Below are 13,481 nucleotides of genomic sequence, written 5' to 3' on the forward strand. Positions count from 1 at the left end.
GTGGTAGCAGGCAGCAGAGCATACAGTATTAAACTAAGCCTAACTGTAATGTGGTAGCAGGCAGCAGAGTATACAGTATTAAACTAAGCCTAACTGTAATGTGGTAGCAGGCAGCAGAGCATACAGTATTAAACTAAGCCTAACTGTAATGTGGTAGCAGGCAGCAGAGTATACAGTATTAAACTAAGCCTAACTGTAATGTGGTAGCAGGCAGCAGAGCATACAGTATTAAACTAAGCCTAACTGTAATGTGGTAGCAGGCAGCAGAGTATACAGTATTAAACTAAGCCTAACTGTAATGTGGTAGCAGGCAGCAGAGCATACAGTATTAAACTAAGCCTGACTGATAGTGCTGTGGTACAGCTTTACAAGCTCTCGCTGTAAACGAACAGAGGCCCATGCATGCTTAAGTGTCAATCCCTTAGTTTTTTATCTCTCTTTTATCTTGTGCATGCCAAACAAACCGGTATCCATGCAACTACACAAATTGAATTAGTTAGAAGAAATTAAGTCTCCTGTTATGGACACTCAAATTAGAGGAGTTCCATTGCAGTCATTCACAGTGTGTTCAAGATGTGTGTTGAAAGTTCATACACAGTATTTCTGTACTGTTGTAGTATTCTTGAACTGAGAAAGGCCAGGAGGTGATTGTTCCCATCCGTCTCGTTCCCTCCCTCTCACACCATTCAGAAATACGTAGCTTTCTTGAGGGTGGCTTAATTTACGCTGTTGCTCTTGTGGAACTTTGTTTTACAAGCTGTAAAACAGAAAGAATACACATATTTAACCCCAACCTTACATGAGAAGATGCTTGTGGAAAGGACAACCGCTTCCCCCTGATCACCTCCAGCCCATATTGAGACTCAAACTCAGTCCCTCTGCCTTCAAACGCACGTAACCACCCTCCTGAAGCATTCAAACTCATCCCGCTTCAGTAGTGCAAGGGGTGGCACTTCAGGCCGAGGACTGATATTCATGAGCATCCCCAAAAAGTCCCCAACTGGTACTGAAGAGTTACAGGGTGTGCAGGTTTTTGTTCCATCCCAGCAATAACACACCTAAGGGGATGTGTTAAGGGAAGGTCGATGTGCCTTTGAGCAAGGCACTTAACCCTAATTGCTCCAGGTGTCGCCGTCAATAACGGCTGATCCCTGGCCGTGACCCCACTGTCTGATGGTATCTCAGGGGGAGTGGAATATGCAAAAAAACAAATGTCCAATTCACACATGCGTATAATCAACACGTGTACATGTGTGAAATGTAAGCACCGACCTTATTAAAAACCTGACTTCTCATCAACACCTTGTTTAGTTTAATGAGATTTGTCAGAGCTAAAGCCTACCAACCCTGTAGATGTTCAGGACCAGGACTGGTTCCCAGGACCACTGATGTAGGCTATATAGCCACACGGGCACATTGGTCAGTAGTACCCTTTTGGTCAAGGGTTCTCTCAAGTCCCCATCAGTCCTCTTCAGTCTATTTAATGTCTTGTTACAGGCAAGGCTTCCTTCCTCATAGCCAGGCTAGCGCATTTGGCTGAAAGCAGCTGACACTGAACAACTCTTGTGGTGCTAAGCCTTTTAGTACACAGCAGAAGCGTGAGATTACACTTGGCATTTGAGAGGAAGTTAAGAGAGATTTTTCTAACAGGCAACTCAGGGAGATAGACGGGAAATATATGAATCCTTAAAGGGTTATGTCGAGGTTAGATGATGTCATATAAGTCTAAAATAATGTAATCAACGTCTGGTACGTTGCAGCAGAACACACCACGAGGAACAATATTTATGCCGATTATTATGTGTCATGGAAAAATAGGGGTCCACAATGTGAGATGAGAATATTGCGTCTAATATAGGTTACTGTGGGTGACTACAGATGTAGGATCTTAATTTTAACACCCTGTTGCAGAATGCAGGAAATGTAAAACTTGTAGTATATTTGAGGTTTAAAAAGGCTTCTGACGTTTGTAATTTCAGACTTGATTTTCCCTTAGCAAAAAAGTATCAACCCCTACAAAAAATGTCCATTAATTATAATCCACATAATACTGTACTTCACAGTAGGCCTACATAGGGCCTACATAGCCAGAAACACTATCAGAAGGAATAACCTATGTAAAGACCTTGTAACAAGCTAATAAGTACATGTAGTTAAGGAGTACTCATTGTTATACCTACATTTTGGTTGTTCTCTCAACAACAACAAAAATGAATTTACAGAGATAAATACTACATGAGTACTAGGTAGTACATACACATAACATTCCCTTATACAGTAATTCCCCCAAAATACTGTATGTAGCTGTAAAAATGTGCTACCACTCCTATCTCAAAATCTTTTAGAACAACAAACAAACAGGCACTCAGAGGGCATACCATCTCTTCTTTGGCTTAATATCAATTGGCTTGTTGGTAGCGAATGGCGAGCCATTGGACGGTGAGCCTTTGGTGGGAGGGTGTGTGTGGCGCTGTCTGGATGTCCTCTCCAGAGACAGGAGCTCACAGCTAGCCGGCAGACTCATCTTCAGAGAGATCTCGTAATGCTCAAGTCTTTCAATACACCAGACCTCTCAATACACCAGACCTCTCAATACTCAACTAGCACCTTGATAACTCGCTATATAGGCTAACTCTCAGACATTTAGCATTTTGCTAATACCTCGCTAACGATACTTATTATCTAGGCTAACTTAAATGCACAGACTTGACAAGCAGGTGGTTGCCATCTCCACTCAATATGCTCCTACTGCTGAAGGGTAGGCTGCTAGCACCTCGTTAGCGCCACAGCTCCACTCAATATTTACCAACAAGTGCAGAGGCGTGGGCTAATGTCCGATAGTTGTTATCCAATAAAGGTGGCAGGCCCAGGTAAGGTGACACCATTCCCCCCAGAGTGACCTCATCCATACAGATCGGGGATCATGGTGCTGCTGTCTACGGATCTCATCCTGCTCATGGAGAGAAGCCTCTGGAAACTTCTGGGGACAATCTGGCAACCCTGACCGAACCCTTACATGTCCCCGACCAGATGAAGAGGTAATAATGATGTGACCTTATTCAGTAGCACAAACAAAAACAGCAATCTGTGGGTAGCATTGTCATGATCTTGTATGATAGCTAGTGATAAACCAGGTTAGCACTTAAAGGCACAATCAAGCACCACTTGGACTAACCAGCTGTAAAACACAAGACCAAGTCTATCAATCCAAGCATGCAACCGACAGGAAAATGTGTGTGTGTTTTTGTGTGTAACAGCAGAAAAGGTCTAGCCCCTTGGATACACTGGACTGTAGGAAACACATCCAGTCGTGGCCGGCTCACTCAAATGCTTTATTAACTCATTCTACCTGCTCTTATCAGTGCCATTGAAAACCACAGGCCCATTCAATATGACTAATGTTTACTTCAGCCACGAGACAGGCAGACTGGCCTCCATTGTGTGGACTACTGTACCTAAACAGTCAACATGCACTAGTACAGAATCATAACATTTACATAATGTGGGTTGTTGTGATATTGAGGACACATACAGTATTATCCATGGATGGCTATATAGTGCCATAGTAACCTACCATGTGTACCATAGTACTTGAAGGCAACCTCCTATGGTCAAAATATATGATTCCGGTCAAATCAATCAAAGTGCATGTCACTTTTTATATTTGTCACAAAGTGCTTAATGGCAATGTACTTATGCCCCAAAGAGCAAGCCAAGGCAATATTGGAAGAAGAAACTCACTGCCATGGGAAGTCCTATTGAGAGGAGACCAACCTCAGCTGGCTATCTACAGTATGTGAGGATTGCACATCAACCAATGTGAGTCGAGGTGCAGCCAAAAATCATAGGAACATCAAGAAAAATAGGTGCAACACTCCGCCGATAGCAAAAATCTATTTAGTTCTGGTTAAAAACATGACCTTTCAGCCCTAAAGGCTTGATGTATTTCAAATGTTTGTTATCGAGTCAGAGCTGTGCACCTATCTTTTAATTGATATGACATGTGTCCTGATTTTCACGACAGACAGATGTCCTCAGAGGCATTGTGAGTGCTGGTGGGTGGTTTGGTGTTGTGTGACATGCTGGTGGATGTCACAGAGGTCTCTCTCTGACTATTCATCTGTCATGTAACAGAGACCTACGAGTCATTCACCTGGCTGACTGGAAAGCCAGTACACCAGTCCACTGACCCCATCCACCAGTCCACTGACACCATTCACTGACCCCATCCACCTCAGGTTAAACTCAGATCCTTCATTTTTAACTATGGGTTGCATTTTCGTAGTAGTGCAAAATAATTGTGCAAAGTGCAAAAAATACTGTAAACCTTAGGGATGTAACGATTCACCGATACGCATTGGTCCTCGATTCAAATGTTTAAAATACAAGTGCATCGGTCTGCGGACCCCAAATGAATCCGAATGTGCTGTAGCGTGCATCGGCCAGAAAATCAATTCAAACGTTACTAATAGCCAGTTCACAAAAACATTTTGCTCAAATGATAGGGTGTCTGGGTAAAAACGCACATTTTACCAAGACATATATCTTCTTTAGTGGGGTCTTTCTCTAAAATATCATTAGCTAATTTCTACCAGCAGGATTCATCCGACGGCATTGAGGAGTACACCACATCAGTCACCGGCTTCATCAATAAGTGCATTGACGACATCGTCCCCACAGTGACCGTACGTACATGACTTGGCTAGTTAAATAAAGGTAATTTTTTTTTACAAAAATAAAAAACATATCCCAACCAGAAGCCATGGATTACAGGCAACATCCGCACTGATCTAAATGCTAGAGCTGCTGCTTTCAAAGAGTGGGACACTAACACGGACGCTTATAAGAAATCCCGCTATGGCCTCCAACGAACTATCAAACAGGCAAAGCGTCAATACAGGACTAAGATTGAATCCTACCACACCGGCTCTGATGCTTGTCAGATGTGGCAGGGCTTGCAAACTATTACGGATTACAAAGGGAAACCCAGTCACGAGCTGCCCAGTGATGCGAGCCTACCAGACAAGTTAAATTACTTCTATGCTCACTTCGAGGCAAGCAACACTGAACCATGAATGAGAGCACCAGCTGATCCAGACGACTGTGTGATCACGCTCTCTGTAACCGATGTGAGTAAGCCCTTTAAACAGGTCAACCAGGACACGTACTCAGAGAATGCGCTGACCAACTGGCAAGTGACTTCACTGATATTTTCAACCTCTCCCTGACCGAGTCTGTAATACCGACATGTTTCAAGCAGACCACCTGTGCCCAAGAATGCCAAGGTAACCTGCCTAAATGACTTCCTCCCCGTAGCACTCATGTCTGTAGCCATAAAGTGCTTTGAAAGGCTGGCCATGGTTCACATCAACACCACAATACGAGAAACCCTAAACCAACTACAATTCACATACCGCCCAAACAGATCCACAGATGATGCAATCTCCATTACACTCCACACTGCCCTTTCCTACCTGGGCAAAAGGAGCACCTACGTGAGAATGCTGTTTGTGGACTACAGCTCAGTGTTCAACACCATAGTGCCCTCAAAGCTCATCACTAAGCTAAAGAACCAGAGAGTTCCTTGGTGTCCACATCACTAACAAACTATCATGGTCCAAACACACCAAGACAGTCGTGAAGAGGGCACGACAACGCCTATTACCCCTCAGGAGACTGAAAAGATTTAGCATGGGTCCCCAGATAAACAAACAATTCTACAGCTGAACCATTGAGAGCATGCCATCATCGCTTGGTATGGCAATTGCTCGGCATCTGACCGCAAAGCGCTACAGAGGGCAGTGCATACGGCCCAGTACATCACTGGGGCGAAGCTTCCTGCCATCCAGGACTTCTATACCAGGCGGTGTCTGAGGAAAGCCCTAAAAATTGTCTAAGACTCCAGCCACCCACTTCTCTGCTGCCACACGACAATCGGTATTGGAGCGCCAAGTCTAGATCCAAATGGCTCCTTAACAGCTCCTTAACAGCAACAGCTGCCTGGTGGTTAGAGCGTTGGGCCTGTAACCCTGAGCTGACAAGGTAAAACTCTGTCGTTCTGTCTCTGAACAAGGCACTTAAATCCACTGCTCCCCGGTAGGCCATCATTGTAAATAAGAATGTGTACTTAACTGACTTGCTCAGATAGATAAAGAATAAATAAATAATAATAATTCTATCCCCAAGCCATAAGACTGCTAAACAGTTAATCAAATGGCTACCCGGACAATATGCATTGACCCTCTTTTTTAAGCTGCTAATACTCGCTGTTTATTATCTATGCAGTCACTTTACCCCTGCCTACACGTACATATTACCTCAACTACCTCGACTAACCTGTACCCCCGCACATAGCCTCGTTATTGTTATTTCATTGCGTTACTTCTTTTTCTTACTTTAGGTCATTGTTTTATAGTTTTATTTCTTACTTTTTACAAAATTCTGCTTTATTGGTTAAGGGCTTGTAAGTAAGCATTTCACGGTAAGCTTGTGGTACGCTCAGTGCTCCATTGACATTTTACAGAGATACGCTTGTTTTTCTGAGAAATCTATGATAAATAAAAAATATGAAAATACTACATGTCATGTCTCAAAATCGATATCAGGCTCTACTGTATAGTGTTTTATGTAGAAAGATGACGAGTTCAGCGTTGAACCTGTCAGTTTGCCTTCATTCTCACACAGCATCCAGCCTAGATGACAAAATAATATTTTTCGGATTTAAAAAAATGAATAATCCTCTGGCCTCCATTGATTTAGTCACAGTAATGCTGGCCATCCTTCAAAGGTAAAAACTCCAATAACCTTTCAACAGATTATGATAGAGACATAAGGTTTGGACCATTGGTTTTCTTAGAGGAGTATCTACACAATTAACATATTTTACCCATTGGTCAAAAGATGTGTTTTGATTGGACACCCTACATATTACATCCTTTCTACCTTCTGAAAATACATCATCTTTTGTGACAACTGATGCGCCCTCTCCTTCAGTGTCGAACTGCATGTAACTGTTTTTCGGCATGCAAAATGATTTACAGCTCAATGACTTTCAACCCCAGGCAATATCAGTTGCCTAGTCAAACTGCGGCATTGTGCCAAGCTTCGGTGCACTGACAAACGCGAGGTAGGCGGGCTGTTCCAGATCTTTCACATCTGCATGGCACCTTCAGCATTCAAATGCTAAAATGGCTTGCGTGAAATTAGGCTTTATTAGTTGAGTGACAACCTACAGTTGAAGTCGGAAGTTTACATACACTTAGGTTGGAGTCATTAAAACTCGTATTTCAACCACTCCACAAATGTCTTGTTAACAAACCATAGTTATGGCAAGTCAGTTAGGACATCTACTTTGTGCATGACACAAGTCATTTTTCCAAAAATTGTTTACAGACAGATTATTTCACTTATAACTCACTGTATCACAATTCCAGTGGCTCAGACGTTTACATACACTAAGTTGACTGTGCCTTTATACAGCTTGGAAAATTCCAGAAAATTATGTCATGGCTTTAGAAGCTTCTGATAGGCTAATTGACATCATTTGAGTCAATTGGAGGCGTACCTGTGACTGTATTTCAAGGCCTACCTTCAAACTCAGTGCCTCTTTGCTTGACATCATGGGAAAATCAAAAGAAATCAGCCAAGACCTCAGAAAAAAATTGGAGACCTTCACAAGTCTGGTTCATCCTTGGGAGCAATAACCAAATGCCTGAAGGTACCACGTTCATCTGTACAAACAATAGTACGCAAGTATAAACACCATGGGACCACGCAGTCGTCATACCGCTCAGGAAGGAGACACATTCTGTCTCCTAGAGATGAACGTACTTTGGTGCGAAAAGTGCAAATCAATCTCAGAACAACAGCAAGGGACCTTGTGAAGATGCTGGAGGAAACAGGTACAAAAGTATCTATATCCACAGTAAAACGAGTCCTATATCGACATAACCTGAAAGGCCACTCAGCAAGGAAGAAGCCACTGCTCCAAAACCGCCATAAAAAAGCCAGACTAAGGTTTGCAACTGCACATGGGGACAAAGACCGTACTTTTTGGAGAAATGTCCTCTGGTTTGATGAAACAAAAATAGAACTGTTTGGCCATAATGACCATTGTTATGTTTGGAGGAAAAAGAGGGACGCTTGCAAGCCGAAGAACACCATGATAGGCCCAACCTGCCTTCCGCAGCAGCCAATGGGGAGAGAGTGTGTGTCACATGCGCTCTGTGTTGCCTCCCTCCCTAGCACTTCAGAGAAACTATCCTTTTCATTAACATCCAAACACACAGGCAGAGATTGTTGCCAAGGATACAGTTACTAGATAGCTGTCATTTTACGTCGTTATGACCCCTGCACTATTCAAAACCTCCCGGCAAAACAGCAAGACCAGGAGTAATATTGCTGCATGCAATAACTACATTTTCACTGAGCAATAATACAACACCACTCATCTCAATCGCTTAATGAATAAATAAATCAAATATTCCTTCATTAAGACTTTACACCAATAGTTGTCACAAAGTGAAAACATTTAATCTGGCATTAGAAGATATTATAAAATCAAGAAATCCCTGTGGTTGACTATAAGCCAGAGTTTCAAATATTATTTAAAGTCCAAAACAATTATTCTGTAAAGATAGGTGCAGTATATATTGTATTCTGTCCTATTCTACTGTATCTTAGTCTATGCCGCTCTAACATTGCTCGTCCAAATATTGATATATTCTAATTCCATTCCTTTACTTTAGATTTGTGTGTATTGTTGTGAAATTGTTAGATATTACTGCACTGTTGGAGCTAGAAACACAAGCATTTCACTACACCCTCAATAACATCTGCTAAACACGTGTATGTGACAAATAAAATGTGATTTGATTTGAAGTTCAATGTGTGAGCCTACCTTAGATGTTAATAATAGACTGGCTCCACCAATATTTAAGACTAAAATAAATTGCCCCAACATCAAATCATAAAATAGCTGGAGGCAGCGTCAATATCGGAGGTCCAGTATTCAGAGAGAAAGCATTCCAACCTACTGTGGCTTTTGTACGGTTTTATGGGAACTGTGGCGATTGACAATATTTCCATCTCTTCCCCAGAAGAGGGCAGCACTCTCACATCTGTAGCACTTGACTGAAAGTTGATGGTAGCTGAAAGACTGAAAGTTGATGGTAGCTGAAAGACTGAAAGTTGATGGTAGCTGAAAGACTGAAGGTTGATGGTAGCTGAAAGACTGAAGGTTGATGGTAGCTGAAAGACTGAAAGTTGATGGTAGCTGAAAGACTGAAAGTTGATGGTAGCTGAAAGACTGAAGGTTGATGGTAGCTGAAAGACTGAAGGTTGATGGTAGCTGAAAGACTGAAGGTTGATGATAGCTGAAAGACTGAAGGTTGATGGTAGCTGAAAGACTGAAGGTTGATGGTAGCTGAAAGACTGAAGGTTGATGGTAGCTGAAAGACTGAAAGTTGATGGTAGCTGAAAGACTGAAAGTTGATGGTAGCTGAAAGACTGAAGGTTGATGATAGCTGAAAGACTGAAGGTTGATGGTAGCTGAAAGACTGAAGGTTGATGGTAGCTGAAAGACTGAAGGTTGATGATAGCTGAAAGACTGAAGGTTGATGGTAGCTGGAAGACTGAAGGTTGATGATAGCTGAAAGACTGAAGGTTGATGATAGCTGAAAGACTGGTTGATGATAGCTGAAAGACTGAAGGTTGATGGTAGCTGGAAAACTGAAGGTTGATGGTAGCTGGAAGACTGGTTGATGATAGCTGAAAGACTGAAGGTTGATGATAGCTGAAAGACTGAAGGTTGATGATAGCTGAAAGACTGAAGGTTGATGGTAGCTGGAAGACTGAAGGTTGATGGTAGCTGGAAGACTGAAGGTTGATGGTAGCTGGAAGACTGGTTGATGATAGCTGAAAGACTGAAGGTTGATGATAGCTGAAAGACCGAAGGTTGATGGTAGCTGGAAGACTGAAGGTTGATGGTAGCTGGAAGACTGAAGGTTGATGGTAGCTGGAAGACTGAAGGTTGATGATAGCTGGAAGACTGAAGGTTGATGATAGCTGAAAGACTGGTTGATGATAGCTGAAAGACTGAAGGTTGATGATAGCTGAAAGACTGAAGGTTGATGATAGCTGAAAGACTGAAGGTTGATGATAGCTGAAAGACTGAAGGTTGATGATAGCTGAAAGGCTGAAGGTTGATGATAGCTGAAAAGCTGAAGGTTGGCCAAAAAGCCTCTGTATGCTTTCTCTTGTGTAACACAGAGTTAAAGGACAATACACAATGTGAAATAAGGTTATTTTGGGTAGACATGACATTGGAAACCAGTGTCATATCTGAAGGACTATGAGTTCCACTTCTTAATTTCCTTTTCCAGACCCCATGCTTCTGATATCATTATATCATTATGCAGTTTTAAAATGTTAAACGCTTTTCAAATGTATGAACTTTTCACATCTCTAATTCAAAATGACAGTGGGAATCAATCAACTTCTGGTTAGTAGGCTACAGAACATTTCCAGGAATAGCACAAGTTTGTAGAGTTCATCCCCCAAAAAATGATTTGTTTGATGTAACTTAGCTTGGTAAACAAATCATGCCACATGACAACGTGACATGTAGACCTATCTTCAGTTAGTAAAAGAGCCATGCAAAAAAACTAGAATTAAACAAAATACTATTATTATATTAGGACAAAAAAACAGAGTTTTTATGTTTGTCGCACCACAAAGACAGTATGATAACGTGTGTGTTATTTTTGACTTTTTAATGAACTCTCTATCTGACCTCTATAGCCCTGCAATGAGCCAAACCACCTGAGGCCCATTCCAGTTACCAGAACCACTGGCATTCTGACACCCGGTTGCTGCTCGCTCACTCACTAGCTCAGGACTTGATTGAAAATCCCATAGGCTTCTATTAGCAGTTATTTTTGCTGTGGTGGGGTAGCTGAAAAGGTGCCTGTCTGCCAGAGTATCTCTGGATGTTACTAATTCCCTAAACGGATCTGATAAAAGGGGAGAGAGCCACCATCAGCGTCTAGCCAGAGAAACGTCATAGGGTTATACACCCTATTGCCCAAATTGTGGTTCAAATTCAAAAGGATTTACATGCAGGTATCTAACCTGTCAAGGTATATTTTGGTTGGACAGGTTAGAGAACCTGACAAGCTTCTTAAGCCACAACTTAACCTATGTTCTACCAAGGCTGACACTGTATTGATTGACACATTGAATAATTGTGTACCTACAGTATGGTTATCTATAGTGCCTTGCAAAATTATTCAGACCCCTTGAATTTTATTGTGTTACAAAGTGGAATTAATTTGTCATTTTTTTTGTCAACAATATACACAAAATACTCTAATGTCAAAGTGGAAGAAAAATTCACTTAAAGAAATATATTAATAATAGTTTTTGCATAAGTATTCTTTCCCTTTGTTAACAAGAAATTTGTGGAGTGGTTGAAAAACGAGTTTTAATGACTCCAACCTAAGTGTACGTAAACTTCCGACTTCAACTGTAGATTAAGGCCTAAATTAGTTCAGGAGTGTAACGGTCGTGGTACATAATGGACCAAGGCGCAGCGGGTTGAGGGCTCATCTTAACTTTATTTGAACGCATACGAAAGAAAACGATCGAACGAACAGGATTGCAGGCTACACACAGCTATGCAACAACAACTTCCCACAAACCACAGGTGAAAAAAGGGCTACCTAAGTATGACTCCCAATCAGAAACAACGATGTACAGCTATTCCTGATTGAGAGCCATACCAGGCCAAACAAAGAAATACACAACATAGAAAACCATAGAAATACAAAACAAGAACATTACCCAAAAACCCCGGAACACATAAAACAAACACCCCTCTTACATAAATACATATCCCAATAAACCCCGAACCACATAAAACAAATACCCCCTGCCACGTCCTGACCAAACTACAATAACCAATAACCCCTTATACTGGTCAGGAAGTGACAAGGAGTAAAATTTTGTTTAACAAATCACATAAACAGTGACATTGACTCACTATGTGTGAAATAAAAAATATTGTTTAAATGACTAACCCTTCCTTTGTCCCCCATACATACATCTGTAAGGCCCTCAGTGAAGTATTGAATTTCAAGCAGAGATTAAAATACAAAGACCAGAGAGCTTTTCAAAAGCCTCATAAAGGGCAGTGATTATTCCAAAACATGTATCTTGTATGGAACAAGGCACTAAAGTAATACTGCAAAAAAATGCAAAATAATACACTTTTTGGCCTAAATGCAGCCTTATGTTTGGGGCAACTTTAACACAACACATCCCTGAGTAACTGTCTCCTTATTTTCAAGTATGCTGGTGGCTGTTATGGGTATGCTTGACATCGGCAAATACTGGGGAGTTTTTCAGGATAAAAAGAAATGGGATAAAGCTAAGCACAGACAAAATCCTAGAGAAAAATCTGCTTCAGTCTGCTTTACACATGAAGCGGAATTCACCTTTCAGAAGGAATTGAAAAAACTGGAGTTGCTTACCAAGAAAACAGTGAATGTTCAAATGGCCAAGTTACAGTTTTGGCTTAAATGTGCTTGAAATCTTACGTCAAGACTTGAACATTGCTGTCTAGCCATGATCACCAACATCTTGACAGAGCCCGAAGAATTATGAAAATAATAATAGGTAAATATTGCACAATCCATGTGTGGAAACCTCTTAGAGACTTACCCAAGAAAACTCCCAGCTGTAATCGCTGCCACAGATGTTACGAACATGTATGGACTTAGGGAGCTGAATACTTATGCAACAGCTATATTTTATTTATTGTATTTTTATTCATCTTTTTAAAAAGTATAATAATCTTCCACTTTGACATTAGAGTATTTTGTATAGATGTCTGACAAAAAATTACAATTAATTCAATTTTAATCCCACTTTGTAACACAATAAAATGTGAAAAAAATCAAAGGGGTCTGAATACTTTTGCATAAACCAAGGAAACGATTACAATATAAATAGGATAGGATACTGTAAGAGTTTTGTTTTTGTTTTCTTCATTTCCATTTTAGCAACGCTGAATCAATCAAATGAACGGACAATCATTTAGCAAATTAGCCAGACACACTGTATCTCATTAGAAATATGTCAATGTTTAACCATAGTAGTTATATGTCACTCAAAGCCACAATCACTTAATGTCACTGTAATTACATATTTTGTCTCTAACACAGGAGAAGTTCCCTCTGATTGAACTGATCACCGGAATGCAGACCTTACTGGTAGATGACAGAGGGGAGTTTAGATCATGCTAGGTTTTATGACACTGGTCAAAGGTGGTGATAAATCGTTGACGAGGAACACGAGAGACTATTAGAGTCCTTCTTTTGCCATCACATTAGCTGTCGACATTAAACTACCGCGCTCATAAGAACGAGCCAAGATGAATCTGTATGCTGTGGGGTAGAATGGTATACTGGCGTGTTTACATA

The 13,481-nt window shown here is 41.1% G+C and overlaps 1 long non-coding RNA gene and 1 pseudogene across 1 annotated transcript; both read right to left on the bottom strand.

Annotated features, from left to right (window-relative positions):
* The window catches only part of LOC115160068 (cAMP-specific 3',5'-cyclic phosphodiesterase 4D-like), a 359,418-nt pseudogene that overhangs the window by 84,610 nt on the left and 261,327 nt on the right, over positions 1-13,481 (bottom strand).
* LOC115160069 (uncharacterized) lies at positions 437-3,525 on the bottom strand. The gene is made up of 2 exons (XR_003868992.1): positions 2,379-3,525; positions 437-757 (listed from the first exon to the last, which is right to left on the bottom strand). It is a non-coding gene; the product is annotated as an uncharacterized LOC115160069 (long non-coding RNA).

Source organism: Salmo trutta, chromosome 23 (genome assembly GCF_901001165.1).
Source record: "Salmo trutta chromosome 23, fSalTru1.1, whole genome shotgun sequence".
Classification (NCBI taxonomy): Eukaryota; Metazoa; Chordata; class Actinopteri; order Salmoniformes; family Salmonidae; genus Salmo; species Salmo trutta.